The sequence below is a fragment of the Equus asinus genome, chromosome 16 (genome assembly GCF_041296235.1).
Source record: "Equus asinus isolate D_3611 breed Donkey chromosome 16, EquAss-T2T_v2, whole genome shotgun sequence".
NCBI lineage: Eukaryota > Metazoa > Chordata > Mammalia > Perissodactyla > Equidae > Equus > Equus asinus.
The window spans coordinates 25,702,581-25,723,932 of NC_091805.1; the positions used below are offsets into that span (position 1 = coordinate 25,702,581).

The 21,352-nt window shown below is 40.0% G+C and overlaps 1 protein-coding gene across 8 annotated transcripts in view; it reads left to right on the forward strand.

Annotated features, from left to right (window-relative positions):
• The window catches only part of LRRC8B (leucine rich repeat containing 8 VRAC subunit B), a 67,401-nt gene that overhangs the window by 12,343 nt on the left and 33,706 nt on the right, over positions 1-21,352 (forward strand). Inside the window, exon 1 of one of the 8 annotated variants that reach the window (XM_014841873.3) lies at positions 19,760-19,844. The exons of the other annotated variants lie outside the window; for them this stretch is intronic. The gene's annotated coding sequence lies outside the window, so the exon portion shown is untranslated. Of the gene's footprint in view, positions 1-19,759; positions 19,845-21,352 lie in introns of those variants that run through there. 8 annotated transcript variants of the gene reach the window in all.

A 21,352-nucleotide genomic window follows, 5' to 3' on the forward strand; every position in this document is an offset into this window, starting at 1 on the left:
GGTTTGAAAAAATTAATTCATTCAACAGATTTTTTTTTTTGAGCACTTAATATTTGCCAGGCATTGTGCCAGGTGCTGGGAATAAATCCAACAAAGAAGAAAACAAAAAAAACCCCTTTTTGCATGGAGCGTACATCCTGGAAGAGGGAAGATAGACAATAAGCAAATACAAGGTATTATGTCATGTACTAAGTGCTATGAGAAAACAGTCAGAGTGAGGGGCTGGAGTGAGGTTGGTGGTGGGGATTAGATAGGGTGGTCAGGACAGCATCCCCTGGAAGAGACTTTTCTTTTTGAGGAAGATTAGCCCTGAGCTGCCTCCAATCCTCCTCTTTTCGCTGAAGGAAGACTGGCCCTGAGCTAACATCTGTGCCCATCTTCCTCTACTTTATATGTGGGACACCTTCTACAGCATGGCTTGCCAAGTGGTGCCATGTCTACACATGGAATCCAAACCAGTGAACCCTGGGCCGCCGAAAAGCAACATGCGAAGCTAACCGCTGTGCTACCAGGCCAGCCCTGGAAGAGACTTTTGAGAAGACCTGAATATTGTGCTCGTTGAGTCTGAGTTCAAAGCCCTGAGTTTATTTGGATAAGTTGATTCAAGTCATGGTATTCTAGAGTTGCGTGTGAGAGACCTTAGAGAGTATCTATTGATTTTTAACATTTTTATATTATAGATGTCCTTGAGGGTCTTTCTCAAAAAAATACTTTTTTGCATAACATTTTAACATGCCTTGAAATCATCCTTGGATCACCTCAAGTTCATATCCCTGTTCTATTTCAGTCCTTTCTTGTTACTGATAAGACGTTAAGGTTGAGAAAGGCAAAGTAAGAATCATCTACAATGTCACAATTAGTGGCTGAGTCAAAGACTTAAGATTCCCACAAAGTTGTCCATTTCTTTTTTCCACTGAAATCTGTAAATAGCTAGAGTGTTAAGTTCTCTAAAACAGTTGTAGTCCATAAGCATCTCCTGCTTTTTGTGTATCTGCACCATTTTTATTTACATAGAGTAAAACCTCCCCAAGTAGCTTGTGTAGCTGGTGTGGCTCCTTTTCCTATTTCCTGACCAGTAACAACATAAATAACATCCCAAGTATTGCAGATGTCCTAGAGAATTATGAGCAGGGAGAACTCAGGCTGGCAGCAGGAAAGGAAAAACAAAAATGGAGATCTTGGGGTGAGGTTTCTCTTTTCTTACAGATGAGACTTCGGCATGTCATGACTTTAAAGGGCAAATAGGGACTGATACTGCCTTTGAAGGTCTCTGAATGTACAGACAGCAGAGAGGTGGCGAGGAGAAAGGCCTTGTCCCAGTTTCAACAGGGGCAGTGACTCCCTAGGGTGAAACAGCAGTCACCCCGCCACTCCACCCAGTGATTTCCTCTTGGGACATTTTATACAGAAACTTGGAAGATAAACTTGTCACTTTCAGGAAAATATTCATTGTACCAACTTATCTTCCCAGCCACACTTCCTTACCAGATGTCTCAACTTTTAGTACTACAAAAGCCCAAAAATTTTAAGTAGTAATCATCCACACATGATTTCCAAAATTGGATGCTGTGTAATGCTTTTGATTTGCATACAAGATTTTCTAATGAAATACATCTGGCTTTAAAACCTCCAAGTCTGCGTCCTATAAACATTGATATTTATTGAATTTTTAGGCTGCTTTCTATTGTTGCGTCTCTTAAAGAAAACTTACTTTTTCCATTAGAATTGCCCGTTAATGTCGTGACACCTCTGATAGAAAAAAGTCTAGCCTTTTCTCTCTTAATCTGTGAAAGACCCTTTCTGCCATAGTCCCTATCCCCACTCCTATTTTGGGGTATTTCTAGCCTACTTTTCCATCTGTGTGCCTTGTTACTATGGTGATGGGCACCATAGAAATAGAGAACAAAGCAGATATAATAAGCATCTCCTACATGGTTTACAATGCTGAAAGGGGATCTAGATTTTTCATGTGTGGCTTGTTCTTTATTGGCAGCAGGACTGGACCAGCCCAGCTGGGAGTGGGCACTAGGGTTATGGGCTGGTTCCGGCCCTGCTATTCCCATTGTTCTGCACTTCACTAGACCTTTCACTACCTAGAGTCATGAAGGTGAAGGAAGAGCATTGGAAGCAGGCGGGGAGAATGTAGTACAGAAATTAGTGGCATAGAAAGAGTCAACCCAATGCAAAAGGCACATTTACTGAAGCATGTTACATGGGAGGGAATCTCAGGCTTGTTTTAGTAGTCATTAACCCTGTTGCTTGATTTTGCGTTGTTCAACTTAGCTTTTCAGTGGAAATTTGCCAGCTTAGGTTTTCCTCCCTTCAAGGTAGTTAGCCTGTATTAGATTTATTTTTGGTGAGGAAGATTGGCCCTGAACTAACATTTGTTGCCAATCTTCCTCTTTTTGCTTGAGGAAGATTGTCCTTGAGCTAACATCCTTGCCAGTCTTCCTCTATTTTGTATGTGGGATACCACCACAGCATAGCTTGATGAGTGGTGTGTAGGTCCATGCCTGGGATCCGAACCTATGAACCCCAGGCTGCTGAAGCAGAGCACATGAACTTAACCACTCTGCCATTGGACTGGCCCCCTAAGTTTTTTAAAAATTAAATAGAAATCTATCTTGATTACTAATAGGTTGTAGTATTTGCTCCCGTCTGTTAAATTTTCTTAAGTAAGTGGTTAAATTGTTAATACACACTTATTTTATGCTTGTCTTAGGATTGCAATTAAATAGTTTCTACATATTGTGGAAATTAGTGTTTTCCATAGAATCCGAGAGAAGATGCTCACTGGTAGTTTATGCATGTTCATTCTTTCATATATTACATCTTCATGTATCATATTCTTAGACACCCCTGATAAAATACTCAAAAGATTAAATAAAATATTCCAGTTAATCAATTTCATCTTCTGGACAATTGTTTTTAAATTTATTGTTATGTTTTAAGTTTTGTGTTGCTTATATTTTTATATTTCAGGGGCATATACAGGGTAAAATAACTTAGCACAATGTTTTAGAATATGGAGAATATTTAGAATATAGAATATTTAGAATATGAAGTCATGAGACTTGAATTAAAATTTTCAAGTGAAAGGAGCTGAATGTTCCATGTGCCTTTGCATTGTGGCATGAGGGCCTAAAGTTCCTCCTATCTAAATTCTTGTTTCTTTGTACCTCCTTTCTTTTTGCCTGATGAACCCATATTTTGCCAATTTTGTTATCTGCTATAATGTCTGTTAAACTGATATGAAATGCTTGGAATCAACTTCATACTTTGTTCTTTCAATACCTGCTAGCCCTCCCCCCAGTCAGCTTTTCCCCTTTGTGCCGTGAATGAGTGAAAGACCGAAAGCACTGGAGTGGGGGTTGGAACTCCCAGTGCTGACTTTGGCTTATTCTTTGCCTGGGGCGCACTTGGAGATGATGTTTGTTTGTTTTTTTTTTTTTTTGAGGAAGATTAGCCCTGAGCTAACTGCTGCCAATCCTCCTCTTTTTACTGAGGAAGACTGGCCCTGAGCTAACATCCATGCCCATCTTCCTCCACTTTATATGTGGGACGCCTGCCACAGCATGGCATACCAAGCAGCGCCATGTCCGCACCCGGGATCTGAACCGGAGAACCCCGGGCTGCCAAAGCAGAACGTGCGAACTTAGCCACTGCGCCACCAGGCCAGCCCCTCGAAGACGAATTTTTAACCATATGAACAGCCCACAGCTTCATCTGTATGAGGAGCTCCTCCCATCCTGAGGAGCCCAGTAGCCACAAGGAAAGTTTTAAAGCAGAAGGTGACATCAGATTTGTTTTGGGAAGTGATGCTAGCAGCTATGTGGAAGACGTATTAGAGATGAGACAGATCAATTGGGGGCCAAGTAGGGTATTGGGGATGGAGCAGAGGAGACCTATATGAAAGAAATTTGAAAAAGAGGTCATAGAATTAAATATTCCTACTTCCTTTCATCACAAGGATCCCATGGTAATTACCTAAGTCAAACTATGCTTACCAAGTTTTACTCTAACTTCTAACTTTTCAGTCGTTTTTCATAGAAGGAATGGATTAAGTTCTCTTTGGATTATTTATTGGGTCCTCCAAATCCTCAAATTTCAGATTACCAGTGAATATACATTACCTTAGTACAACTTTAAAAATCATAGCTTCTACTGTAGACTGAATATTTGTGTTCCCCCCACAAAATTAATGTGTTGAAATCGAACCTCCAAAGTGATGATATTAGGAGGCAGGGCCTTTGGGAGGTAATCAGGTCATGAGGGTGAAGCCTTCGTGAATGGAAATTAATGCCCTTATAAAATAGAATCCAGAGAGCTCCTCTGTCCCTCCAGCCATGTGAAGGCACAGCAGGAAGGGGTCCAGGTGTGAACCAGGAATCGAGGTCTCACCAGGCACTGAATCTTCTGGTACCTTGATAGTGGACTTCTCAGCCTCTAGAACTGTGAGAAATGTTTGTTGAGTAAGCCTCTCAGTCTATGGTAGTTTGTTATAGCAGCCAAAATGAACTAAGACAGCTTTTAAGCATGAATATCTTCTGACTAGAAATGAGGAAAGACTTGGGAGAAATAGTGTTTGTTCTGTGGGAAGAACAAACAGAGAGGTCTACTGAAATCAGGTATTCACTCCATGCAGGACAGCTCGTTGTCTTCCAGAAGGCTTGAAAACTGGGGGCGCATGAGGTAGGTTTTGTGGAGAGAACAGAGCTTGTATTTGTGAGGAGTTTGCTCCTTCGTGGGCGATTGTTCTCTGATCCCTCCTGGGCGGAGGGAGTTTCGATTGCATTTGATGTTATCATCAATGGGAAGGTAGAGAGTAGGCCAGCTAGAATCATTTCCAGGTTTGCAATTGAGCTGGCATTTTGAGCAATCGCGTAGCTTGGCAAAAGTTAAGACAGGTGGTAGGCAGGATGAGCGTTCACTCTCGTTTGTCGTATTGACTTCTACTCCTGCACTCATTACTGAATGCGTGAATGAATGAATGCGTGTTTAGTCTGCAGTTCATTCCATTGAGCTAAGCTACTTTTTATGCCCCTCAAAGATCTCTTTGAAGATTATTCCCATTCATGCTAGTTTTACTATTAAACGTTTACCAGTTGTGCAGGCTTAGGTAAGTCGCATAACTCTGTTGCCTCATCTGTCAAGTGGAGATAACCTCATGGAGTTGTTGGGAGCATAAATAAGTTGATTGATATAAGGGGCTTAGGAGAATATTTAACATATGGTTATCTTGTGATGAGCGTCAGCTTCCATGACTGTTCTAATATCCTGAGTGTATTTGCTTCAGCCTCATCACATCAGCTGTTGCATTAGGGCCTGGGTCCTCCCCCTCCGCTTGTTCCGTCTTATCTACCTAGGAGGAGCTATCAGGGCGAGCTCCGCCTGATGTGTCTTTTGATGATTTCTAATTTGTTTCAGTGAACCAGGCTTACATGGACTTTTTCCTGGTCATTTTTAAAGTAGAGTCAAATTACTCAACGCTGAAAAATTCAGCTTGTACAGTTATTGATTGAATAGGAACACTACAGACAAATTAGAAGAAATTATAGCGGTCCGAGGACCAAGTCAGAAAAGCCTCTAAGTTTTTGTTATGGCCTGAAATGTGTTCAATCTTCACATTCTCTGAAATTCAACCTTGAATTATTCAGCAAAGGGACAAATAAAAAGAATTATGGTCCTTCACATTTTCAGTGCTTATTTTGAGATACGTAGACCATAACCTTGAAAAGCCTCTTGTGATAATTGGTCATGCTGGGTAACAATACTCAAAGTAACATAAGTCAGGATGGTATAAAATCCTCATTTTTATTTGTTAGAAGTCTTAGAACTCCTTTGTTTCTTTTCCTGTTGTGCATGAAGGTAACTGAATCAGTGACTGGTAGTTTCTTTGTCTTAAAGCAATCTATACAGGGGAAAGTTTATGCTAATAATATGATCTCATTTTTGAAAAGCCATGATTTTAAAAATCTGTGTGTGTGTGTGTGTGTGTGGAGAAGAGATGTGAGGAGACACAGAGTTGTCTGGTGTGTGCAGCAGGGGTTGGTGAGAGGGAAAGCAGGTAGAGGAGGGAAACGATTGTTCTGTGGTTTACCCTTTTGAGTCCTGCTTTTCCTCTGGTCAAGTCCTCAGAGATGTTAAACATGGTGAAATCTTATAAAGAAGTTCTTTCTAAAACTGTTTCCTTTCCTAATGAGATTCTGCCTTGGTGCTTTGTTGTCAGCGTGCTGGGAATTTTGAAATGTTCTCTGTGTATTTCTATGATTGTGACCTAATAATCTCATTTAGATTTACCAGGCTTAGCAGCTGTTGTTTTTTTTTTTACCAACTATTGCTGTACTGTATTCGTGTCCAAAGTTGAAAAAACCCTTTTCTCTATGTTGGCCTAGATTATTTAGAGTTTTATAAAATTGAAACCTTTTCCTCAACTCTTGTAATTTTCATTTACTTCCAAGAAAACTTATGATATAATAATATTAGTATTCCAATGGATAGTTTAGGTAGGTTGACCTGTCTCTCACAGGACACTAATGCAGCTTGCAGTGTGGTTTGTAGAACAGTATTTTCTTGATGAAGCCATCTATCCTCTTTTCTACCAGAGGAAGAAGAGGCTTTAATTCCATTGTAATTTAAGTAGTTTTTGGTATAACATGGTAATGTTTGCAGTTTGATATTAATGATTATTTTTATGAAAGTTGAGAAACCAAAGGCTTTGAAAATGTCCCAGGAGAGCATAAACTCAGAATTATAACCATTTTATTAGATGATTCTGCAGTTTTATTTGAAGAAGGGTATCAGATATTGAATTTTGCCTTTTCATTTAATTATTTAATGTAACACGTTTTTTCTTAAATAGCTTACAGTATATCTTGCTTCCACTGCAATCTCTCTCTCTTTTTTTTTTTTTTGAGGAAGATTAGCCCTGAGCTAACTCCTGCCAATCCTCTTTTTTTTGCTGAGGAAGACTGGCCCTGAACTAACATCCATGCCCATCTTCTTCCACTTTATATGTGGGACGCCTGCCACAGCATGGCTTGCCAAGCGGTGCCATGTCTGTACCTGGGATCCGAACCGGCGAACCCCAGGCCGCCGAGGAGGAACATGTGCACTTAACCGCTGCGCCACCGGGCTGGCCCCCACTGCAGTCTCTTTTTAGGGTCCTTTAATTTGTCTGTTTTAATTATAAGGCAGTGGTTTTTGAGATCTCAGAAAGAAACTAAGTATACTCTTACATTCTTCCCAGGGTTAATTCTCTTGCTTCTGAATCCCACGTGATCTCTATCACATTCCCCATTTTCCTTGTTGAGACCTTAAATTTATTCTTCACATACATTCAGGATCCAAAGCGATAGTTTTCCTTGTTGTCAAGTCATTTGGCCAGTCATTTCCACCTTTACAGGTAATGATGTCTATAAACAACATGCTCTATCAACTACAAAGCCGTCTAATCACATTTGATTCGACAGTCCAGTGAGGGAAAGAGAGAATATGGCTCAGTTAATCCCTACTTTATGGATGAACTTCGAGAAGTCCCTCAATGTACCCCAAATAACACACAAACAGAAGGGCCAAGACAAGAACCCGGGCCTTTTAACTCCACATGCAGTGTTCTTTCTGCCCTGTCATACTGTGCCAGCATGCCCTGTTCTATATCTTGAGACATTTCCCGTATGAGGAATTTGATCAATATGCTGTGTAAAATTGTTGTACCAAATTTCAGTAAACTTTACAAACCAAATTGTTATTCTTTAGTTCTTTCCCTACTAAGCAATATTATTGCACTATATATGTAGTGAAAGAGGTTTTCCTGCTTTCAAGGCCAATGACATTGTAAGTGTACAATTTAAGAGGTGAGGAACAACAGGATAGCAATAAGAGAGATGTCCAAGGAGACGTATGACTAAGTGACAAGTTCAGTGGAAAAAGTGTAGAAAGTGAGAGCCTTGCAGGATGAGATAAAATTTGGAAACATGAAGGGGGTAGAAAGGAAATGTCTGAGCATAGGTGTGCAGGAAAGAAGGTCTGCAGCACTGAAATAATTGGGGGTCAAATGATATGTCCAGGATTTGCTTCAAACTAATCCTGGGCATGGATGTGGTATGAATTGATAGTTGTTGAAACTGGGTGAAGGGTACATGGGACTTCCTTATATACTATAGTTTATACTTTCGTGTGTGTTAGGAATTTTTCGTAATGAAAGTTTAAAGTATTCAAGTTGTGTGCATTTTTTTGTACAGTGGATAGGCTGGCCTATCTGGAATAAAGGGTTTTGTCAAAGGCGCAGTAGAAAATGATGTTGGGAAGGCCGTTTGGAAGCAGATTTGGTGGCAGGAGGGGCTTCCTGAACGTACACTATGGAGTTTGGGTGAGGACTGGTAGACACTGGTTCATTGAATGGACGTGAGTTTTACTTGACTGTGAGCTGCCTAGTCAGCTGGTGGGGTTGCAGTGCAGCCTGGCATCCTCCTCAAGGATGGCAGCAACCCCACCTTACCATCTACTTAGGCCCTACCGCATCTGACGTGACATTCAGTTCTGGAAGGCACATTTAAAGAGGGCTTTTTACAAACTGAATTTCAGTGATGGGACCTATCAGGTACAGAGGGTATCTCACACCTTCTTAGGAATCTTCCTTGTAGAACACTCCTTCAACCATGCTTATCTACCTAGAAAGGACTTGTTTTCCCTTCTGCCAAGTCCCTTTCCTACTTCTTTTCAAACTCTTTCTCTTGTGGGCCTGCGAATGGGCAGTAAATGTGAAATAAAAACATTACTGTGATTCCCCAGTAATATGAAGGTACGTGTGCATGACGGCACCTAATTTAACGTCCTGGAAACAGACTGTAACAGCTAACTGAATTCTACACAGCCTCACTGAACCATTTAGAAAGACTAACACTTTGGTGTAGCTTTCTGAAGCAAAGTTCCTCTTCCTTCCTGTTTAAAAGGTTTCTCTGTTGCTGAGGAAAATGAGGGTAGAGGGACATGTCATAGAAATTTGGATAGTTGGTAATATTAAATTGTTAATTATTTGGATATGAATCAGTGGTATACTAGAGCTGATGAGGGCCGATTGTTATATATTCAGGAATTTTGTAAGCCGATTGTTAAACACAGTCATTAAATTAAATTATGCAAACTTAAAATTAAAGTATTAAAATAAAATACTCAAAACTTATCACTTCCTAATTATTTTACTGTAATTTGCTACTATCTATGCTCTTAAGGCTATGTCTAATGTATCTGCATAGTGAAAGTACTGTATAATGGTGTGCTGCACATTTCTTATCAACCCCATATTCAACAACATCGTGCTGGTAGCTTGAAATTGGCCATGGTGGGAATATTTACAGCATGGAAATTGGCAAAGACTACAAATCAGGGCCTTTTTGTTTTTCCCCAGACAACTGATTGTTAAATCTCTACCTGTACACTACTAGGTATGATTATAACGTGTGGTTATATTTTTTTAAGACTCTTTACCTTTTAGACATACATGCTGAAATAAGGCAAATAAAATATATCTAGAATTTGTTTCAGATAATCCAGTGGGAGTGGGTATCATGATTATTATATCAGAATGACAGGCACATGGGCTTCATTATACCACTCTCTCTACTTTTGTGTATATTTAAAATTTTCCATAGTAAAAAGTTTAAAGCAATAATTAAGGAATGTTACAATGAAAATAAATAGGTTGCCCGTACCCAGTAGACAGTCTGCCCCTCAAACTTTGGTACTAACATTCGTTTGATAAAATATTATCCTCTAATTTTAGAGCTCTTACTTGTAACTGATTCACAGAGCTTGTTTAAATGTCTGTCTCTCATTAGATAAAATCAAGAAATCACTATGTACAGTTTACCATACCCGTAAGGGCAAAGAAAGCCAAAAGAGCCCTCTCTGGGACGCTGAAAAGCTCACTGGTCACAGTGGGGGGAAAATGCATTTGTTGGATTGCAATCCTGTTTGCAGAACCAGTTGTACAAGTAGGGAAAAATGAATCAAGCTGTTGCTCAGAGGGCTACTTTGGGTTATATGACAGCTGTGTACCCTTTAGATTTATTTTCAGTCTAGCTGATTTGAGTCATTGCTCAAGAAAGGAGTGCTGTCAAGTGCATTGTCTTCTGTGCTGATGACGAGAGCCTTTCCAAACATCACTTTGCTCATGCAATTGATGTGTTTGGAAGTGTTGGCCTATGAATTAAATTAGACCCAACCCAGTGACTATAAAAGCATAGCCTGGGTTCTACACTGACTACATTTCACAGAGTGTGCATGCACAATATTTTTTCCTAACGTGTGTCTAGACATCAAATGGAAAGTTTGTAGCATAAATTACTTAGAATATATTTCTTTTTTTCTAAGTTGAAGTCCTTTTAATTTCATTCTTAATATGAATTTGAAGTATGATAATAGTTTCTTCTTGTCTTTGTATAATAATTCCTACTGACTAAATCCAGTTGACCAGAAAAAGAATTTATGTTGAATAAGGAAGGCAAGTGGTCACTGTGATTATCCCATCAAAAGGGTGTTGAGGAAATTAGTAGGTTTTATAATGGGAACAGAGAAGGACGCTTAAGAACCTTGAGGGGAAAGTAGTCTATAACATCTGTCTTGTAATTTTAAGTTATGTGGGTCTCTGGTCTGTGTAAAAATACAGGCTTAAACTATTCTCTAGATTAAACCACACACACTCACACACACACACACACACACACACACACAAATCAAAATGTCAAGCAATGCGAACAACAGATGTCAAACTCAGGTAACCTGAGGTCAGAATACCAAAAGGAAGTCTAGATTGAAACAGTTGCTGAAAACAGGAATTGAGATCAGGAAACCAGAAGTCAGAATAGGGTGGGCAGAAGAAGAATCATAACTTTTCATAAGAGCTAGACAGAGAAGTCACCCGGAGGCCCTGGGAAGTTTGACACTTGCCTCAGTTTCCCCATGTTAATTCCTTTGTACCACTACCCATCAGTGCCCCACAGATCCCATCACAGTATAGGTCCTGGAAGAATTTCTTTGAGGAATATAAATAGAAGGCATAATAAGTAGAAATCATAGTTCAAAGTTAAGTTGGACCCTGGAGATTGAGTCATGATTGCTAAGGAAAAACACATGTTAAGTTTTTGAAGTATAATAATCACAGAACGCTGATTTATTCAGTCCACAATTATTTATTGAGCCCCCACTATCCTGGCTAAGTGCTGGGGATGTCTCAGTGCACCCTACAGATGTAAGCCTTGTGCTCTTGGAGCTTACTGCCTAGTTGGTAGATACAGAAGATAGAATAATTATATAGTACATTGAAAGGAGATAAATTATGTGGGAAGAAAACAAAACAGGAAGAATTCTTCAGAATTAGATTCCCCAAGGATAAATTTTCCAACTTTATCAAAGCTAGCAAAGAATAGATTGATATTTATAAAAATACAAAGCATACCACATCTGAAACTCCTTCATGTTTCCATTAACTCTGTTGTTAAGCTAAATATATTCACTAGTTCTACAACTAAGAAGTTTAAAGTGCAGATTAAAGATGAAGTAGTACGAGAGAGAGCGGCTTTTTTACACTGAAGTAAAATGAAAAATATGCCCTTTCATAGTGTGTTAGAGACTTGGCAGTTCATGATCAAGAAGGCAATGAGCAGAGGGCTGAAACTTATTTAAAAATGAAATATCTTTGCTTCCAATCCTGTTTACCTTTAGTTGGGCAGAGAAGTAGAAGCCACTCAAAGAAATGGGTATGTGTGTGTTTTATAACATACAGACTTTATATCTTAGTCAACTTGATTGCCTTCATAAAAAATTAAATTGTCTCATCTTTAAGTGGAAATATTTGGAAAGGAAAGTATTAAGTGGATTCCTTTATGTAGGAGATGGACTCAGGTGTTTTAAGGACCATATTTATCACCTTCCTCTACCAACCAGTTTAACCATTGACCCTGTGGCCAAAACTAGGGTGGCCACTTGTCTGGGGTTAATATCCAAAATATATAAATAACTCATACATCTCAACAACAAAAAGCTAAAACCCAATTAAAAAATGGGCAAAAGATCTTAACAGACATTTTTCCAAAGAAGATATACAGATGGCCAACAGGCACATGAAAAGATGTTCAATATCGCTAACTATTAGAGAAATGCAAGTCAAAGCTACAATGAGATATCACCTCACTCCCATCAGAAAGGCTATAATTAACAAGACAAGAAATACCAAGTGTCAGAGAGGATGTGGAGAAAAGGGCACCCTCATACACTGCTAGTGGGAGTGTAAGCTGGCACAGCCATTATGGAAAACAGCATAGAGATTCCTCAAAAAACTTAGAGCTACCATATGATCCAGCTATTCCAGTGCTGGTATTTATCCAAAGAACATGAAAACATGTATGCATAAAGATATGTGCACCCTTATGATCACTGCAGCATTATTCACAATAACCAAGACTTGGAAGCAACCTAGGTGCCCATCAAGGGAGGAATGGATAAATAGAAAGTGGTATATATACACAGTGGAATACTACTCAGCCATAAAAAGGATGAAATCTTGCCCATTAGCAACAACATGGATGGACCTTGAGGGTATTATGCAAAGCAAAGTAAGTCCGAGGGGGAAAGTCAAATACCATATGATCTCATGCATAAATAGAAGATAAAAATAATAAACAAACACATAGAGACAGAGATTGGATTGGTGGTTACCAGAAGAGAAGGGCAGAGGGAGGAGGGTGAAAGGGGTGACAGGGCACATGTGGTATGGTAAGGGATGGTAATTGGTCTTTGGGTGGTGAACACGAGGTACTCTACACAGAAATCGAAATGTAATGAGGTACACCCAACATTTATATAATATAAACCAATGTTACCTCAATAAAAAAATAAAAAGGATTTGCTTTTATCCCTTTTCTTCTCACACCCGGTCTCATTTTAGTTCAAGCCTTCTTTCTTGTTTTATCCCTTGGACTGTTGATCTCATCTCCTACCCACTTGGTACACTTCTCCCTTCTAATGAATCCTCCTTGCTGCTACCAAAGCGGCAAATTGTAAATTTCTAAATTTAAAATTTGTACAGATCATGTCATTCCTTTGCATAAAAACTTTCATTAAATCCGTAGCATGGTAGCTAAGACTTTTTATGATCTGAACCTAAATGGCCTCCTTACCTGCTTCAGCTTTCCCTCTGGGTTCACTCTGGAGAGCAATACTCAGTCAAAATTTAGCTATGCCAAACACCTAATAATGGGGCCAGCCCTGTGGCCGAGTGGTTGAGTTCATGCACTCTGCTTCGGCAGCCGGGGTTTCGCTGGTTCGGATCCTGGCGGCGGACATGGTGCCGCTAATCAGGCCGTGCTGAGGTGGCATCCCACATAGTACAACCAGAGGCACTCACAACTAGAATACACAACTATGTACTGGGGAGCTTTGGGGAGAAGAATACAAACAAAAAACACCTAATAAAACCTTAGTTATGTTAATTATCCTTGATTTGAAGTGAAAGAGCAGAATTCACCAGATTGCTCATTGATCTTCCAATGAATATTGGAATATTAACTAGTCTTTCACCAGCTCAACTTTAATTCCTCTTTCCTTTTCCCATCTCTCCCATCAGCCAATATTTGTCAGATTTTCCCTGTTAGTACTAGTTAAATTCCTTCGTTCCTGGTCATTTTTCACTGACACTCCTCTATTTGGGTCCTCACTCTGTACTTAGTTATTGACTTACTGCCATAGGATCCTGCCTGGTTCCCTTGCCTTCATTCTGTGTCTCCTCCCTTCTCCAGTGTATCTCCCATGTCCCACCAGGTTACTTTTCCTAAAACATTGCTTGCATTCTGTTTTAGAATCTATAATGGTTCTCTTTTGTGAGACAAGTCAAGCCATACCCTTCATTCTGGAATCTTGAGTCCTGAATGTCCTTGCTACCTCACTATTTGTGAAGCCATCTCCCTCTGGCTGTGAAGATTCTCTCATTGGGACCTGCTGCCTCATTGCTCTTCCTTACTCAAGACCTCCCTGCCCTTGCCCTTCCCCAGCTGGAGTTCTCTCTGATCCAGCTCCTGCATATCCCTAAGGGCTCAGATGTACCTCACCCATGCAGATTTCTCCATTCCCTGGACTATAACTGTTGACATTTGTGAGAGACAGTTGCGGATGGTGGGAAGAACACAATGTTTGCTGTCGATTATGAGATCAAGCTCTTCACTAGACATGTGACTTAGGCAGCTTATTTTTATTCTCTGAGCTGCTGTCCTTATCATAAAGTCAAGTGCATGATTTAAATGATTTATGGAAAAAAGTACTCCATAAACTTTAAAGCATTATGCAGATGTATCTCGTTGTTGTTTCAACTATACTGTTTAATCCTTGGTTATGTAATTCCTTGTTCCCTTTTCACTTTGTATATTTCCCTTCTTTTATGAGTGTTTTAAGGGCAGATATAAGGTGAGATACAAAAATAAAGTGGATTCTCACGTACTGATTATTTTTCTTTCTTCTCCTGTTCAGCCCACATCATAGCAAATGTTCAATAAATTCCCCCAGTCAGGAGAATCCAATACATACAGGTATAAAGGATCAGGCCCTGTAGTGAAAGTATAGTATTTGGTCCAGGATGAGAGAGTAACAGGAAGAGAACGAGGTGACCTGAGAGAAGACTGACGAGGGGACTGTCCCGCTCAGTACTGACTTCCTCATTGGGTCCAAAGACAAGCTTAGACTCCTCGGCAGCTTCTTCAACATTTTTACACAATGGCAATAGAATTGCCTCTCTTTCTTAGGAGTGACACAGGTCTTGCACAGAGTAGGCTCTCAAATGTTTATTGAATTCACTACCCACGTAATTTTCATACTATTATGCGCACATGCACACCGTCCATTTGTACACACACATATATATGTGCCAATGGATTTGCCACTGTTTTTTTTTTTTATTCATAATTTTTCTTTTAAATCTTCTCGTGTCGCAGCACTGTCTGCTTGTCTGCAGAGTAGTGCTGGTATTCGTATTTGCATTGTGTGTGTGCAGCCTCTGATGGGGGGGGTACCTATCACTTGCTGAAGTCATAGGTAGTTCAGGAGCTACCTTATTTACTTAGATTGCTAAGAAATGTCCATAAAAACATGGCATTATATATATTAAATTTACTCAAATCCTGCTTAAAATTAAAAATAGGAATAGAGAATAATAATCAGTAAATGAGAATTGGTTTTATTTTTGCCTGGGTGTCTTCTAGCCCCCTCTGCCCCGGGCACCCTCCTAGGAATGAGGGATACTGTAGTGGAGTGCAGGAATTATGATTCTGCTCAGTATCCACCTTAGAAGGAAAGTATAAACCGTAACAATTCTTGTTTGATAGTAACACTATCCTTGGACAATAACAATAATCATTAGGTACTTATAACTCTTACTATGCCTGGGTCACCGACTCTTCAAACTCAGTTGAAAAGCAAAGTAAAATCGGGCTCCTGTTTTCAGGGAGTTCATAGTTTACAGCACAATAAAGGGAATGACAGTAACCCCAGCAAAACAATTAGGAGAAATGGGATTTGCTTGTTACCTTAGACGCAAAAGGTACATTTCTCCAAAGCAAGTCAATAAAGATTGCGATTGCTTTGTTGCAGAGTAGCTTTACTAGTGTGAAAATGATAGCTTAACCCTGTTCTCCATTCGCCTGGCGCACTGGGTGAGTGCTTGCGTTTCAGATGAGCCAGGCTGGCTACAGGAAAAGACATTTGCATGGAAGATTGGGGAAATTGCCAAACAACAAAATGAAGACTTATGCTTTTGAAATTTCTCTTATTACTGCTTTAATTAAATTGATGTTTCCAAGGGAATTGATTTTTAAATGAAGTTTTAATAGTGCCTCAGCTAATTCCAAATGTATTCTTTCATTTTACTCGGCTTTCGCAATGTGATCATATTTGGTTTCACTTCCTGGTGTGTCCACACAGGCCTGTTGCTGGGAAATATTTAAATGAAGTGTTTATGAGAGAGGAATATTGTTTTCTCATGGATAAAAGCATTTTGGTTTGATTTAGTTCATCTAGTAATTTTTATAGAAATAAGATTTCTGACACCTAAACCGGCAAATCAGTTGCTTAAACAAAAGTCTTTAAAAAAAAAAAAAATTCCCTGTCACTGAATTTAATTAAGTTCCTTGTGGTGAAGCCATCTACAGAACTGTTTGATTAGGCCCCAGTTGTGAAACAAGTGAAATGTTGGTCCATAATTACAGTACTGTAATTGTAACTTGATTTTTAACAGAGATTTGATTGCGTGGTGGGTGACAGAGTCTAATGATTTTTCCAAAAGAAGGGCCCAGTATGTTCTTAAGCTGATGGCTTGCCTTGGGTGTGTTTAATATGCCACTAGTATATCTGGCACCATTTTGTGTGTGTGTTTTAAATAACTGTTCTTGTGTGGTACAGCATTGCACAAAATATTTGGCTGTTAATTCTAAAAGTGATATTTTTACTCCAAAGCTTCTAATTTCACCAAAGTATTCAGGTACCTCTAGTGTGAAAAAAAACTAATCAAATCCATTTCTTTTTTAAAAGTAGAAATTAAGACTTTCAGGAAAAGTCTGCTCTCTCAAAATCTAATTGTTTTGTCCAGTTGCATCATTTTACTGACTAATCTGAAAGTTTAATTTTTTTTAAGCATAACTATTTTTCTACTTGAGATTTTAATTTTGAAGTCCACTTATGATTTATTTTACAAGGTGATCTGATATATACCCTGATATAGAATTAGGCTTCCTGTTCTTTTTCTCAAACCCCCTCCGAAGAATTCTTCCTGATGCTTTCATATTTATTTTCCTAATATACACTAATATGCTCTTAAAAGTATTTTTTCCATCATTCCCTTGCTCAGATACCATCAGTGACTTCCTACGGCTTATATGATTAAGTCTAAATTCCTTTCTGCTCTCCTAAAAAGATTTGGCTATTAATTCTAAAAGTGATATTTTTTACCCCACAGCAATCATTTCTCAGGTGCTTGTTACTTGCTAGGCCTGAACTGTCTTGAAAAATTCTTAGTATGACTCTTGAGACTTTCTTTAATATTTGACCCTAACCTACTTTCCTCTCTTATCCTCTGTTATTTCTGTCTAAAAAATTCCACCCCATCCATAAATGTCTCTTCACTAACACCTTAAATTCACCTTGGCTTCCTCCTACCTTCTTTATTTGTTCCTCCATTCCTCCGTATAAAACATTATATGCTCTATTATGAATCCTCATCCCTTCTCCCCCTTATCCCTCACCTTCTGTATAAATCTATGCATCTTTCTTGGGCCAACTCATAACTGCTCTGCGGTGATTGTGATTTCCTTGTATGTTGCCTTCAGATACAGCTGTGTAAACCATTTGTTTGATCTTTCTTGTATTCATGCTTTTTAAATTTAATTTTATTCATTGAGGTAACATTGGTTTATAACAATTGTATTCGTGCTTTATTTCACCAAAGCATAAGCTCTTTTTGAGGGTCAGGTCTGAGTTTGACACCTTTCTATCCTCTTCAGCATATGAGACGATGCTTTGCACCCAACGTAAGTGAGGTCATGATTGTTGAGTAAACCCAGCATCAGTGTGTACAAGATATGACATTCCTCATGCTCTGTTTCTTGGTGCCCCAGCTTTGGCCATGACACAAGTTGGTGGCACATAGGGGCCTCTTCATTTCTACCTCTGTTCAACTAACAGCGACTGAGTTGTTGCCTTCCTTGAGTGAATAAAACTTTCCACAATGAAAACAGATGGTGGTGTCATATATAAATAGAAGAACATTATTTCTTGTGTGTGGGTAAGGGAAAAAAAAGGAGACAGGAAAAAAACACACCATTAGTTTTCTTGGCGCAGTCTTTCCGCCTTTCAAGTTTGGTAGCTAAGAAATAACCATAGATTCATTTGCTGTGCACAAAAGAGAAACTTAGGTCACTGACCAGAGATTATGCATGTTGTGTAGCTGAATTTGTCACTGAGCCAGACAAACCCCACCCTGGTTTAGAAGTCATGTGTTAAACTTGCAGATGGAGAATGTGGCTTTTGTCTCCTGGGAAGCCATCAAACTCTAAAATTCCCACAGAGAACACGGTTTCTCCCCTTTGTTAATACCAAGTGAAGCTGTAGAATCCTGCTGGATTCTGAAACCCAAGACCAACCTAATGTACAGAAGCCCTACCTGTCACTTTCTTTGGAATGTGGGCATTCTACCTAATTCCTGTTATTTATTTGTGGGTTCGTTAGAAGCCTGACCTCACTCTATCACTTCTATATACCCAGAGCTGCCTCAAATTCTTCTTAATGCCATGGCTGGGCTAAATCTCTCCTCTCTGCTGATAGGGCTCAAATGGAGTTTTTATCTGCTAAAGGATTCAGGGGCCCTTTGCATGTCATGTGGAATTCAGTGAATTAAAGAAAGATGATGTGGCGATTATAGAAGTTGTTCTGGTCTTTGCTCCAGGCAAGGGGGTCTAATTTTAATTCTTTTATCTGTTCATTTAATATTTAGTAGCGTCTGCCTGCTAAGCCCTGGGGATACAATGATGAGCGTGATAAACGTAGACCAGACCTCACAGAGCTTACAGTTTAGTCGGAGAGAAATAAATCTTCAATTGAACAGATACATGAAGGTGTGTGATAAGTGCTGTGAAAGCAAGGGACAGAGCATTAAAAGGACATTTGTGAAGGGCCTGGTCAGAGTGGTCAGGGAAGGTGTCCCTTAGGAAGTAACTTCTATAAGTCGTTGACTCAGGATGTCGATGGCTTCAGTGATTGCTCTGTTTGGGCCTTGAAGGTGAGCTTGACCTTCTAAGTGAACTGCTTGGCACTGTTTCAAATTGCAACTATTTTGAATGAGATTTAGCCCTCATGTAAGACTGTTCTTATGCAGTGTGATGCTATGTGTGGTATAATAAGAAATATATATTTGGTTTTTCCCCTTGTTCCTAACACAGAGCCCCTAAAACCCTTGGAATTTCCTGATAGGCGCGTCTTTGGTTACTCATAATGAGCCCTTTTCAACCATACGTGAGTTTATGCTAATGAGGTGACTCTTGGTCGGCTTCTAGACAGCCCCCTTGGTGGGCTGGTGGCCAGAGGAACCAACCATGTTATTAGAGATCTGGAAATTTCAGTCTACCCCTGACCTCTGGGGAGGGGACAAGGACTGGAGATTTTCAATCTCTAATGGCCAGTGACTTAATCAGTCATGCCTATGTAATGAAGCTTCCATAAACACCCCTAAACAACAGGACCTGGGGAGCTTCCAGGTTAGTGAACATGTCGAGGTTCTGGGACGGTGGCGTACTAGAGAGGACATGGAAGCTCCACACCCACCTGCCCACCCCAAATACCTTGCCCTATGCATCTTTCTCACTTGGCTGATCCAGAGTTGTATCCTTTACAGTAAACCAATAAACATAAGTGAAGTGTTTTCCTGAGTTCTATAAGTTGTTCTATTAAGTTATCGAACTTGAGGAGGGGGTCGTGGGCGCCCCTGAATTTGTAACCACGTTGGACAGAAGTGGGTACCTGGGACTTACGACTGGTATCTGAAGTGGGGGCAGTCTTGTGGAACAGAGCCCTTAGACCTGTGGAGTCTGATGCTAACCCCAGTAGTTACTGTCAGAATAGGATTGCACTGTAGGATACCCAGTTGTTGTCAGAGAAAGTGGTGTCAGAAAAAAAGACATCTCACTATGTTTACACTAAATGTAAACCAGACATTTTTCTGCTCCAGCACAGGAGCAAATGGAAACCCATGGTTTTGACCAGCTGCAGCCATTAACGAAGTTGCAAATATGAAGCATTGATTTAACACCAAGGTAAAAGTGGACTTTTTACCTGAAACACGGATGACATAAGAGCTTGTTCTTTTGAAACTGACCTTTTCTCTCTTAATGCTCTTGCCTAATGCTTCACTTCCCACACCTTCCAGAGAAAATCGGAGCCAGAATTGCTAAGCAGTGTTGGCTGACTGGAATGTTTTAAAAGACCTGCTCCTAGGTTGGGCAGACAGGCACGGCTGCACTTTATTAGCACCTTGAGAAAGAGGTTATGGGTGTTGTTTTTTTCTTTTGATCCCTAATGACAGAATGTAAATGGTCCATTATCGGTCCATTATTGCAAGGTAGATTTGGAGAACAATTTTCTAGTCAGGTTGTTGTCTTCTCACAGTGAAAAAGACGACTGCAATTCTGTGCTTGGGCCACATATTTCTATCTGGACCCCTGGGCCTTTTTGAAAAGTTCCTTTTGACTTTGTAGTAGGAATTAAATGTTAGGAGGTATCAATAACCTTGCAATACTTGCTGTTTCGTTTCCTTGGAACCAAAGTGGTGTAAATAAACCTCACTTCCTGAGTTGCTTTGTGTCAATTTAAGATAATGTTCCAAAGCCAAAGCCATCCTCTTTTAAAATCACTGACAAAAAAAAAAAAAAGGCTTATTTTATGAGTTCCCCTTTACATTCATGTGCCACTTTAATGATTTCAAAGTGCTTCCCCAATATTTCTTTTACCACTGAGATCAACTCTTAGGGCCAGTATGATTGGCCATATTTAGAGCCAAGGACATGAAGGCCTGGATCGGGTGGGTGATTTGCTTTAGCTCATGAAGATGGTGGTGGAGGCAGGCCTGGAACTCGGTCCATTGCACGTTTTCCATGCTGCGACCATGGAAAACCACCCCAACCTCTCATGCTGTGCGGTGAGTGGAGAAGCAAGGCTTTGCTCAATCAGCAACAAGGCCCTTAGGGGTGGGGGAACAAAAGATACAAAAATAAATAAAACTGGCCAGTTTGCACTTATCCAAAGCAGCCCCAGAACTTTTACAGGACAGTACACCAGCAGGAGGAACAATCACTGTATTCCCAGAATTGACTTCATAGCGATGCCTGCTGCTGACCAGGAAGTAGAAGAAAACTTCTGTAGAAGTGCCTGGTATCTGGGATCATAGATATCAGTAACGTGTAGACAGAAACAGAGCTAGAGGCTTTAAAAATCCCTTCCCCTCACAGCATTAGTCCAGACTGTATCAGAATCCATGACACAGGCAGCGGGAGCTCAGTTAGAGATGGCCGTAGCCTAACCCGTGAGGCTGAGGGCCCACCCACAGTGAGCCACATGGCGAAGCATCCTTTGTTACTATTCCAGCTATTCTCAAGTGAGTGACGATCACGGTGATCCCAGAGAGTGTGATCCAGTCTGCCCAGCCTTTTGGGATCAAACCCCAGCATTCCTGGGAAGGAAATAGCAAGAGCCAATAAAACAGCAAGAGAAGCTAGATGGCACTCATTTCCATCATGTTCCATTGCCAGGCCTCCCCAACCCCTCC